The sequence below is a fragment of the Triplophysa rosa genome, linkage group LG21 (genome assembly GCF_024868665.1).
Source record: "Triplophysa rosa linkage group LG21, Trosa_1v2, whole genome shotgun sequence".
Taxonomy (NCBI): domain Eukaryota; kingdom Metazoa; phylum Chordata; class Actinopteri; order Cypriniformes; family Nemacheilidae; genus Triplophysa; species Triplophysa rosa.
This window is the reverse complement of record NC_079910.1, coordinates 10,318,380-10,331,145: the sequence shown is the minus strand read 5'-3', so window position 1 is coordinate 10,331,145 and position 12,766 is coordinate 10,318,380. Positions and strand designations below refer to the sequence as shown.

Below are 12,766 nucleotides of genomic sequence, written 5' to 3'. Positions count from 1 at the left end.
GTTATGTAGGAGAGTAGAGTCATGGGACATGTCGTTTTCACCATCCAGAGGCGTATGGAGATCACCATCATGTTCACGGACGAGGTAATGAATGAATTTTATTTTGAACCCACAGCATTTACAAGTAACGTTATTGGCTACATATTTTTGTGCAACATATACTGTATTTCATAGGGTAACTGCATTCATAACTATTCAAATAATCTGTGCATGAGTATTTTGTGTACAATAAAAAATGTGCTTACCTGTCTATTAACACATGCAAGAGCGGAGTCTCTGTCCAGTCCAAGTTGGTCGCGAAGCTCTCTCCATTTAGAAAACGCCACGCTGATATTAATCCTTGTTTTATTTCTTCGTTTGTCCATAAGCCTTGCTTGCCTCGTTGGCCTATGTTTACACTTTTTTGGGTTTCCTTTACTCGCCAAAGAGTAATCGTGATCCATAATAACAGAACAACAGATGCTGCGTCCCAGATGCTGTATAACCACTTCCGCATTTGCGTGTTGCCGTAGTTTCTACAACCGGAAACTGAGGGTAGTGCGGAGCACCGGATATTAAGTCACTGATATGTGACAAATACAAGGGAGACAAGGGACGGGCCATTATTTTAAATAGGAATTTCTCTGGATTTGCACATTCTTGGGAACATTTGGGATAATGTAAGTTCACAACTGCATGAAATATATCACACCGTGCAAGTGATTTTTGCATATTTCTTAACAAAATTCTTCCATATTGTGGCTTTAATGTCAACATGGAATGATGTGCTGGTAATGACATTCAGAACCATTAGTAGGGCAACAAAAACTAGCAATGTCTTCTAGTGGTTAAGCACCACAGTGTCTGGTGGCATGCAGCGATAAAGTCACTGGTGATGTGAATGAGGTTTTTAATTAGTGATATTATTTACTAGAGAAACTGCCTGCATGTTTTTTGGTTTAGATAAGGCATATTTTGTCCTCAGAGATGTACGGTAGAATTGTTCTTTAAATTAGCTAAACCCCTAAAGCTAGACTCAACCTCTTTGTTTATTCAAAAGAAAGTCGTATCAGTTAAGGCTGTGAGTTTTCGGTTTTGCCATCATTTTTCTAAAGATGCGCCCATTCAGTTAATTTACCTTTTGACCTGCTGGCCATTGATCGTGCTTGTTTTTACGGCGTGTAACTGATCGCTGCCATCTGTGTAACCCGGTAGGTCATTCTTTACACTGCCGTTGTTTAACAGTAAGGTCTGCTTTGATTTGCAAACACAACATGACTGCAAATCACTGTTGTTTGCTGAAAATCCACGATTCCTCCTTGAAAGATCTGATGCCCTGGACAACGCTGTCATAGTCCTTCCAAACAGCTCCTGATAGGCCATTCAAATGCTGTGTACTCATTAAATTTAACAGTCTGACAACACACACTGACAGCACGCATAACAATCCCGCTCTTTCATTCTTCTCAAAAGATGTTTTCTGGCGCGTGTGTGCATTTGAGTGTGTGTAGCACAAATGCCAACAGCAGGGTAATTGGCTGCAGCACTGCTTTCTGCATCTGTTGTTTTAAGATATTACGCTGACACTCAGGGCAGCCTGGCAGAAATGAGACAGGCCTCCTTTCTTCCTCTCTGACACCGAGAGGCTCTACGTGTCTTGAGCTGATTGTCTTGTGATTCTTGACAGTTCTCGAGAGAGTCATGCAAATCTATTGTATGTCATTTTTCTTGTATGTAAGCGAAAAGACAAACAAGTAAAGACCTGGTGAGATTATGTGGTAAACTGTGTAACAGATTTTTTGTTGCTTAATCATCATCTCTGCACATGTAGTAGATATGTGTAGTATATTTACAATATGTAGCAGATACAAAGATTTAATTGCACAATAATTATAGGGGTTCCACAATATACTGCTGGTACTGACAATAACCTTGATATTAAACCATGATTATCAATATTTTCTAATATAATAATTCTACACATATGAAAATATCGTAAATAAGTTAGCACCCGTTTAAAGTTTTGTCTTAAGAGCCACAATGTTTACAAACTCTCTAACCCACTAGAATTTTGTGTGCGAAAACACAACATAAACACAATTAAAGATGAATTTGACTGTTATCATTATTCGTCCATAATAAAAGTAATAGTTACCGGGATAATATAGCTGCCGAGTATTGCTTTGGCCACGATAACCGTGAAGTGAAAACCTGATGTTGTGGCAGCCCTAAGTGTATATTAAAGAAATTTGTACCTTAAGAAATCTGTGAGTATTACCCATCCCATGTCTACTATACTGCCATGAACTGTTATGGATGTATATGTATATGTTACTAAACATTCAACCTTTGGTGAATATGATGCGTTTCTACATATTTATATAAAACAGGCTAGTTCCCTTGTTATTCACTCAATAATGAAAACGCAAGTACAGTTTCAATCAGCACTTTTTAATGTGAACAAATAAGGCTCACATGTAACAGAATGACATTAGCTTTGGTTTCATTGCTGCATTTCGCCATGTAGTTGAGACGAGACACTGTTTCACAGCACAGCTCATGAAACTCCCGTCAGCTTGAAGCAACATGTTTAAGAATTATAGGACCCTTATCCAAATTTCTCCAAGATGTCCTCCCAGATCAGAGCTGTGCCAAAGCAGATGTTAAGGAGTGAAAGAACCAAAGCATTACTATAGGCTTCCATGACGTATGGAGAGAGCGCAAGGGAGGGAAATAGCAAACTGCTGTTTATGTTTTAACAGTGAACCTCATGGCCGCTTGGCTGCTCAACTCAACTCAACTTTATTTATATAGCGCTTTTTACAATTTTCATTGTTACAAAGCAGCTGTACATGAGACATATTGACTATAAACAAAATAATTAAAGTTGTACCTGCAAAAACAAGAAAAAGTTGAAAACACAGAAGACAGACATACCCACATACAAAACACTCCACACACACAATATGCACACGTACTAACACACATAGACATAGCGACACACACACACACACACACACACACACACACACGTACGTACACAGACAAGTACGCACACACACACACACGCTCAGTGAGTGTATTAGTAAAGCTACTAATAGTAAAGAGGGAAACTAAGATGGTTTCTTATAAAAGAATGAAGCCTTATTGGTTTGTCCCTGCTGACTGGAGACTGACACTGCTAATTAGACAAAAGCTTTCGCTGTAATGATGTGACATGGAGCTAACACACTTCATACCTGTGCTTTATTGCCTGGGTACTGTGTGAGCCGTGAGCGGATTATGTAGTGCCTCCTGGAATATTGCACATATTTTGGTAATGCCCTTTTTTCAGAGCAGTCATCTACAAGAGCAAAGTGTACACACACCCCCACAGTATACACATACACATACTCACTCGGAGTCTGGTTCCAGTCTGGTTTGTCCATTTGTAAGTGCATTAGTGTGAGGAATGAGAGAGGCGGGGAGGAGAGGATGTATTAGCAAAGCCATACAATTTTCTCCGATGCATTAGCCGCAACAGCACGGACCGGGGGAGGAGAACTCGGGCTTCTGCACTGTGTTTGACATGTGCCTTTTAGTAACATCCCTTATAAACCTGCTGGCCCATTAACCAGCGCTTTTAAATATTGAACCAATTTGTTCAGCAAGACGTAAGTGTCTGGATCACCTTAAGCGCATAATGCAAAGCTAAAAGGACCACAGTAGCCTATACTAAATATTGGGCTCCAGACAAAAAAATCAGTTAAGGAACCGCCAAATTATTTTTTTAAGAGCCATATTACATGAATTTACATTTTTTTATAAAAAATAATTTTAGTTATCCTGTTGTGTGTAAATCTTCCCTCTCATAGGTTTTGCTCACATAAAGTTTTCCTTTCAAGTTGTTTTCCCTCATAAGCAGGGTCATACCGAATCTGCAGACTTTTTTGTAAATTCCACCCTAAAATTTGGGAAGAATCTGCAGAATTCCACAGAATAATTGTAAAGGTGTTTACATTTGTACGCAAATATAAAAATGCGTAAATGTGTTCAAATAGTCTTCAAATGCTGCCTGTCTATGCATTTAAAGGCAGATGAGAGCAGATTTGGTTCTGCTCATTTAAAAAGAGGCAGAGAAGTGTTATTGATTATTGCTAAGACTGATTCAACTCTGAATACGCCTGACCAAATTCCTCCGAATTAATTTGAACCAACAGAAAAGGTGCATGTCAAGACCATATTTATATATTATACTGTAAGAAAAAGTAGGCTATATATTTTATTTTATTATTACGAAAGGCCATGTTACGTTATTATATTGATTTAAGTTTGTAATAATGACACTTTTCCGCATGTTCACAACACAACGTAAATATAACTTCAAATAAAACTTAGCAAGAGAATTCGCTTGTTGTTCATTCTTGCTGTGAACGGATTTGAAATGATACAGCGGTGTCTTATAACAAATGTGTTCCCTGAACTTCTCCGCGATTAGTTTAGTTTTAAACGTCTCAAATATCACATTGTTCGTCCTCAGGCTTATTAAAATAATAATAATACTAACTAAGCATAATACTAACACGCTCACATTGTGTGTGTCTACTTGTCAATAACAAGCGCTAAAATCCACGGAATTCCCCAGAGTTTTCTGTGGAGATCTGCGGGCGCTTATTCCGTGCTAGCTCATCGAGCATTGGTATGCAGAGTGTGGAATAAACAGAGCGCTGTCGCTGAACGTGCAGGAAACTGCTTGTGTAACCAGTCACTCGCACAGCTCCTGCTACTAGGGGACCTCGGGCATCGGTCCGGCATGGGAGTCCATCGCGTCTGCCGCTTGAGTACCTCTTGAGGTTGGGAAGTGGACCTTCCCTGAGACCTCCACAGCTCTCTCTACCATGGCGTTTTTTAAAAAGTGTGGAGATTCCGTTGGATATTTACAGTTAAATGAATATTTTTGGTCGCAAATGCGACCGTTTTAGGCGCAGTCTGGAGCCCTCTATATACAGTTTTCTTACTGAAATATGAATTTGTACATGATACTTGAAATTGCCTACATTTTATTAAATGTGTATATATTTGCGTGTGTGTGTGTGTATATATATGTAATCTATGTAGTCTTGTACTGTATATATGTAATATATGTAGTCTTTTATAAATATTAATTATATAAAATAATATATTATTAACAGTTTGTTTTCAAAATTTCAAAATGTCACACCATAGGACACATGTACAGTAAATTTGTCAAATACCCGTGTGTGTACATACAGTATATACTGTATACTGTACACACACACAAACAGACATATACGTGTGTGTGTGTGTGTCTGTATATACATTACATATGTTTATATACATATAATATATGTATATCTTTTTGGCCTACGTGTGTGTTCTATGGGTATTAAAATAAAAGCCATTTAGTGTGAAAACACCAAATGAAATGTGAAACAGTTCATTTGATCAAAAACAACAGGATTGAGGAATTCCAGGAATGTAAGATGAAAATACCACTTCATGTAAAAACTATAGTAAAAATGCATCCTACTACAGCTGTTAGCTAAAATAATGTATGGCAGAGGATTCTTGCTTTATTGTGAGCAAGAGTTTGCTTTTGTCATTAGTTACATGACAGTAACTTTGTTTTCATTTTCCACCAAGACATCTCAAGGAAAGCATAATCAATATTCATCAGTTATTGGTTGTGGCTGACCTCCTTGTACTATTGAGTCAGGCTGTATACACAATCGACTGGTCCTACAGTATAGGCAGTGATGGATGAAAATAATGTATGTTCGGATAGTATACATACATGTGTAGGTCATATTGGTTCAATGGAGATCTGATGATTATTATAGCATTCCAAATCCAAATGTTTCTTCTCTAAGGTTGCTCAAAGATGCATGTGGAGCTCAGTTTATTATGGAACACGGTGCCTTCCTACTGGCATTCATTTTATTTATCCTCTTAGATCTTTGGGAAGAGCCTAACATCAGATGCCGACATAAAAGCCTGGCATTGTTCATGACTCTGCCGTAAAGCAGGTCTGATAGTCATTTATATTAGCAGACCGGAGCTGGGTTTTTACTGCTGCGCCCGCAGAGCAATGATCAAGTCTTGTCTGATGTTTTAATGGCGAATGTGTGAGGATCTGAAGGTGTGAATTATGTGCTTGAGAAAGGGGGGGTAGCCTGCTGTCTTTGTGCTCTCTAATCAGTCCTGACTCATCAGAGAGAACGCCGCGTCAAGATTCTCCTTTCCCCTGCCCTTCATTTACCCTTGCAACAACCACTTCCTCTTCACGAAGTGACCACTCAAGGCATATCGGTGTCAGTTAGATAGCACCTTTTTTTCTAAGATATTTAGCTTCATTTTCATTTGCTTTGTATTGAGCTGTGCGTGACGATAGCTTTGCACCTGTAGTTTTCCCGCTTATTAGGGGAGAAGACGAGCAGGGAGAGAGGTACGGCGTAAACAATAAACCGCGGCAGCGCTATCTAATGGATCAATTTGTAATAAATCTGTTGCCTCGAGCTGTTGAGAGATTCAACGCTGCAAAGGTGACTGCATTTCTCTGCCCCGAGGAAGGCAGCTCAGACGAGGTTGACAGATATATCAATGCATTTAATGAACCCACTGGTTCTGGAATGCAGGGAAATGTAGTGAAGGCCAGTAATTCACTTATCAAAACAAGATTTTCTCTCTTGCTTTTATCATTGAAGCGTTACCCTGGAGCTCTCTCACACTCCCTCATCCTGCCTCTCTCTCGCTCTCGTTCTCTGCAGCCCTCTCCTTTTTCTTCTCTGTTTACATCTTTTGCATTGTGGGGCTTTAATTGGACCGGACAGATGAGACGCAGTTCAATAACAAATATGCATACACACATGTTGAATATAGATTGATTTAAAATGTCTGCCGCTTCGAACGGCTGTAATGATTTCAGTCGTCATTCTGTATTTCCAGAGCGAACTAGCATGCTATCTGTTTTTATTATACTGAAAAGCTTCGCCATAAAATTGATGGCGTCTACTCAAAATTTAGTGCTGGAGATGTAGCCGTAATATTTCTTCATATAATAGAAGAGAGTAAGTGGTGACGGTGGTTGTTTTGAGAGCGATGACAAGCTCATTCGACACCCACCGTTTTATCGGATACTCCAGGGATTTCATGTGTCACAGGGCGCTGCCTCATGAAAAAAACATTAACGGGCGAAATTAGACGAGAAACGCTTTAAAGTCTAAGTCAACAGAAGTATTGATTTTATTCAAATGGCAGCATTAGTCTCGGTAATAAGTGGAAACGAGTCAGAGGGTCAGTTACGCCAGCATCTATAGATCACTTGGTACGAACAAGAGCGTTGTGGCTAGTTAAAGGTTTTTGTGAGTTGTAGCATTCACATGTTTTTAAAACCATAACATTTCCTGTGAATGATATGGGTGATTGATGCTGGACTTTTGTGAGTAAAAAGAACAAGTGAAGACAGAAATGAATTCTGACAGGGATATAAAAAAACGGTGTGAATTAGAAAGGCTACTCATATCAGATTTCCTTGTGTTAAGCAAGTGGATTATTGTAGCATGACTACTTGATTTGTTCTTTCTTGTTTTGCAATAGCAGCAAAGCAATGCTATTAAGCTAAGTATTTTGTGATTTTTAGGCCATGTAATTTGAACCTTAGCCAAATTTAACTGTCGAGTGAGTAGTACTCCATTCAGACAGATGCACGGTTAGCACCGAGGTGTTACATTCACACGTTGCGCTCTCACATATTTTTAGCTTTATTTTTCACAACATAAACTCTCGAGCCCTCTTATCTTATTTACACAACTCCCTTCGCTTATTGCAGTTATTACAGCGTTCCTCTTTACTTCGAAAGCACCTCTCTTCTCCATTCATCCTCCAATTTGAGGAACGACTGGCGCATCCTCGTGCGCTTTTTAAATGTTTCTGTCGCACGTTGTCATCAAGGGAAACGTGGCGGTACGAACGGCCGCGGATGAGCGATAGCTCGTGCTCTCGCTTGCACTTTCTTGTAATTATTGGAATTGATGTTTGCCGAGACGCTCCGCATCTGTACGATCTGCAATAAAGAAGGAGGGAGCGCAGAAGCTGCTTGGCTGATAATAAAAGGCAATCAACCTTCCACTTCCCGCCTCTCTCATGCAAAACCAAGCAGCAAAAATCCTAATTAACCGATCGGCCGAAAGCACCCGGCGTGTTCTCAGCTACTGCTGCTTGTTCTCAGCAGGCAGCTCTAATGAAGACTGCTACTGCACCTTCTCTTCCATCCACGTCCTAATTGTTTCCCTTCTCTGATTACTGTTAGTGTTTATTTACACAGTGGGCCCAGAAATGTAAGACACTTTTAGACATTTAAAAATGAATGAATTTTTTTGCACAGAGAACAGAATATGAAGCTAACCTGTATATGCAAATACATGGTACCAGAGCTTTTCTCCGAACTTTAGTTTCTTAGCCACTTTTATTATTGCTTTTAAAACCAGCTGGTCCCACTTTAATTTCTAGTGATGTGTAAACAGGTATCAAGCTCAAAATCAAGAATTTGAATGGTCCTGAAATAATTTTATAAAAAAGATAGTTCACCCAAAAATGAAAATTCTTTCATCATTTACTTACGCTCATCATTTTAAACCTGTATGAATTCTGCAGAACACAAAAGATGATATTTTGAAGAATGTTGGTAATCAAACAACATTGGCCCCCATTGATTTCCATTGTATGGACACAAACCCTGACATTTGTTCAAAATGTCTTCTTTCGTGTTCCACAAAACAAGTCATATACATAATACGTAAGGGTGAATAAATGAGGGCAAAATTTATATTTTTGGGTGAACTATTCCTTTAATGAAAAATGATGCTTTAGCGGGCGATCACATAGAACGAGCTTGTACAAGTTCGAAAACGCGCTGCGCTTTTGGTTGACTATTTGAAAAGAGCAGCGCGCAGCGGTTTTTTATGTTGCTAGGTAACCACTGAAACAGCTGTCCTGTCAGTCAAGGATTATAGCGCGAACGCTCTAGTTGCTATTAACTGTCATATTATCAGAAACTTTAAAAAGGCACAACCTTGCTCGGTTAACCTGCGTCAGCCAACACGAGTTTCTAATTCATCATTGCAGGCTCCGGACGTTTCAAGCAACTGTAAAGTTCCGTCGCCACATCGGAAGGCCCGCCTCTCCTTTCATTCGATTGGACAATAGGAAAAAATGCGCATGACGTCAAGCTTAGACGTTTTCTGCTTTCTGTTTTTTTCAACTTCAGGCACTCAGAGCACTCCGCCAAAAACACGAGGCGCCCGGTGCACATAAGTAGCGTGCAAAACGCTCCCAACTGAAAACAATTCAAGAGAGGGCGCGTCTAACAGCAAAAAACGCGTTCTGTCTGATCGACCCCTTAGTCTGTCTTTTTTATGCTTTCCCTGTGACTATATTTACAATACAGCAAATATAACGTTACTCACAACAGTTTCTTGCACTTTATTGCTTAAATAGAGTAAACGCATGATTTAAATTCTCTCCGACTGTGTGTCTTTTGAAGATGCTTTTGAGAAGGTTACAGTGATAGCGAATAAGAGCGGCTCTGCCACCTGAAGGTGTCTCGGGGGTCTGGCGCAGTAAATCAGCGAGCAAAAGCAAGCCTCCCTGATGGTTATCAGTGCTTATGTAAAGAGCTCCTTTCCCCCGCTGTTCTAGAGAGTGAGGCAGGCGCGCCATTGATCTCTCCATTGATTTCCCACATCGCTGCCTATTTCTGATGAGACCAGAGTTGTCTCTCCTTTTTGTCATCGCCAAGTGTTTTTTGAATCCAACCCCGTCTGTTAGCAAAGGCGGAATCGTCTTGTAATTGAAGCGGCTGCGTAACCTTTTTTCTCTCCGTGGCAAAATTAATTATTGTCTAGTCGCAGGCAATCATTTCTCACTTCTAAAGCAAATTACACAGGGGCCGCATGTTTGCGCTTTGCCAATGAGTGGCATTTGAGTCGTAGGGGCTGTTGTTCCTGGGTTTCGGAGAAGGGTTTGCTGGGGGTTTTAAGACAGCGAGTTTCCAGCCTGCCTCTTCTCTTGGTATTTACCTGTAATCCTGTTTTTATCTGCCTGTGGTGAAGGAGATGAGCCCAGCACCTCCCCACTAGCAGCATCGCTCTTTGTTTTGGGAAAGACTGAAGTAGCTCTAGGGGACAGCCAGACTGAAGAGCAGAAGAGGGGCTCTGCCACTTAGTTTCCCCCGAGAGCGTTCGCTACTGCCAGCCCGGCGGCTGCTGCTGAGTCGCCCGGTGTCACCTGACCTGGGCGTAACCCACAGAGAGACCACATGCTCCTCTGAGCAGAATGCTAATTAGCAGGGAATTAAATTTCTCCCAGTCTCATTCATCTACACCGAACAGCAGGAGGTCTGTGTATTCTCCAGCACAATCAGTTTATTGGTTAAAAACAGAAGTCCTCTAGGAAATGCTTTATAGTACAGCTAATCTGTTATTGAGCTTTAAAAATGCAGTGATGCTACATGTTTTGGCTGTTCTGCTATAGCTACTGTTATTATATATTAGGAATGAATAAAACCACGTGTTTATAGACTAGTCGGTGGGTTGACAGTGACAATGATCAGAGGTGTGTTTACAGTACAATAAGGTGTGTTCAAAAATAGCTAGATGAAGCGTAACAGAAAGGTACAGAATGCAGAGATCTCGAGGGGTCTTCTTTGCAGTTACCAGTAACTTAAATGCAACTTTCATTGTGGGATATTTAATGGCTAAAGATATCTGTATAGGTATAGATATATGCACATATATGTGCTTTAAAGTGACAGTTCACTTAAAAACGAAGATTCTGTCATCATTTATTCACCTTCATGTTAATTAAAAGCTGTATGAATTTCTTTCTTCAACAGAACGATTGTATCCAAATAACATTGGCCCCCATTGACTTCCAATGTATGGAGACGTTTCTCAAAATATAATCTTTTGTGTTCACTGTCCCTTTAAAAATAATTCACATTTCTAAATAGGAATAAACTAGTCAACCTAGTTGGATTACTAGATGATCATCATTGCCCAAGATTCTCTGTTTGCTGCCATAGTGTATTTTCTTTTTCAGAATGTCTGCGCTGCTTATAGCATCAGATGTGATATTATTAGACATCCATGTTTAAAGGTTTAGTCCGTGCTCTCATCTCTCACCTCTGTGTCGACTGTCAGCACACAAAGCAGGCTTTCTGTCAGTAATTATCATGTACGAGCTCATTGCGAACATGAATTAATAAAAGGGAGGCGAGATGCCTCAGCCTTGTTTGCCTCACGTAGAGAGCGGCTTGTTTCAGGCAACCGGAGCAGCACGTCGTAATGAAAGCCAAATAATGCTCCTGACAGCAGCAGTTTAAATTTCACTCCTCACCCAGGCAGCTTTTTCACATTGCAGCCATCAGTCACTCCACAGTGTGCCCTAGAGTAAAGAGAAAGAGAGCGAGAGAGATAGTTCCTGTGCCTCACCCAGACTCGGTGTCGCAGTCTGCTTTGCTAATCAACGGCATGCGCTGTGAATTACAGAGTAAACAATACACAATGCTTTCTCTCGCTCGCACAATCACTCTCGCTCGCTCTTCCTCCTCCCGAGAGCTTTTTGTCTTGCCTCTGCAGCCGTGGAAACGGCAACAAAAAAGCGGGGGGAAATAAATGGCAGATTTCTTTCAACGTCCCTTCTAACCTGCTTTCTTGAGCTCATGCCAGAGGAGAGCTTGTCTGCCTTGTAAATGGCAGCGTGGCGATAAGAATGATGAAAGGGGGCAGTAAGTGTGACCTTTCCTCCAATAGAACGATGGTCATAAGCGAGAAATGGAGAGGAGGAGAGAGGGCAAGAAAATGTTCAGAATAACACACTATCCGTATGGGATATATTATGAATACGGTGCGCTGTTCTGTATAAATGAAATACCCGGACGACCTACTACATTTGACAAAATGAGCAACATACTGTACTTTGTGAAATGTTGTATCCCACAATGCAATGCACTTCAAACTTTCATTTGCAGTGTGATAGATGAACTGGTAGTGATATCAGAATGATTTGTAACATTTCTAAGTCTTTTTCTGCCAGATGTTGAAGGGATTGTTCACCGAAAAATGAAAATTCTTTCATCATTTACACACCCTCGTGTTATTAATAATAACCTGTATGACGTTATTCTTCTGCAAAACACAACAGAAGATATTGCTGCTGTCCTTCTGAAACCTCGTATCTCCATATTTCTTGATTTTTATTTTTTGCCATAATCACCCTTTATGTTTGTCACTGGGTTTTACAAATATCCAACCAATAAAAAGTTTTTGACAATACAGTTATAATTTAATACGTACAGAATTTTTTTTTCATTTCTGAAAAACAGTGAATTTGAACATAAAAGGTTTTAGAAGCACAGCGGCAATATTTTGAAGAACATGGTAACCAAACAACATTGGCCCCCATTGACTTCCATTCTGCGGACTGCGGACAAAACCCTCTAAGACATTTTCCACAGAAGAAAAAAGATTTTGAAAGACATGAGGGTGAATAATTGATCAAATTGTTTGCTCAAAATTAAAATCTATCTCTTTGAATTTAAGCAAAAGTCAATTAATATGCACTGTGATTGGGTCATGTGACAAACAACATAGCTGTTTCATGGTGTTAGTAAATCTTATTTTTATACTAACCAGTTTTCAAAACACTAGGCAGTAGATAATTTTCTATTCTGTTTTCACTAAGCTAGTATTTAATTCTGAACAGCCGTGTCAGAGAAAGAGGTAAGAGT

General features: G+C 40.0%; 1 protein-coding gene across 2 annotated transcripts in view; it reads left to right on the top strand.

Moving 5' to 3' along the window:
• rerea (arginine-glutamic acid dipeptide (RE) repeats a) overlaps window positions 1–12,766 on the top strand; it is a 152,342-nt gene that overhangs the window by 4,600 nt on the left and 134,976 nt on the right. The gene's annotated exons all lie outside the window — the stretch shown is intronic.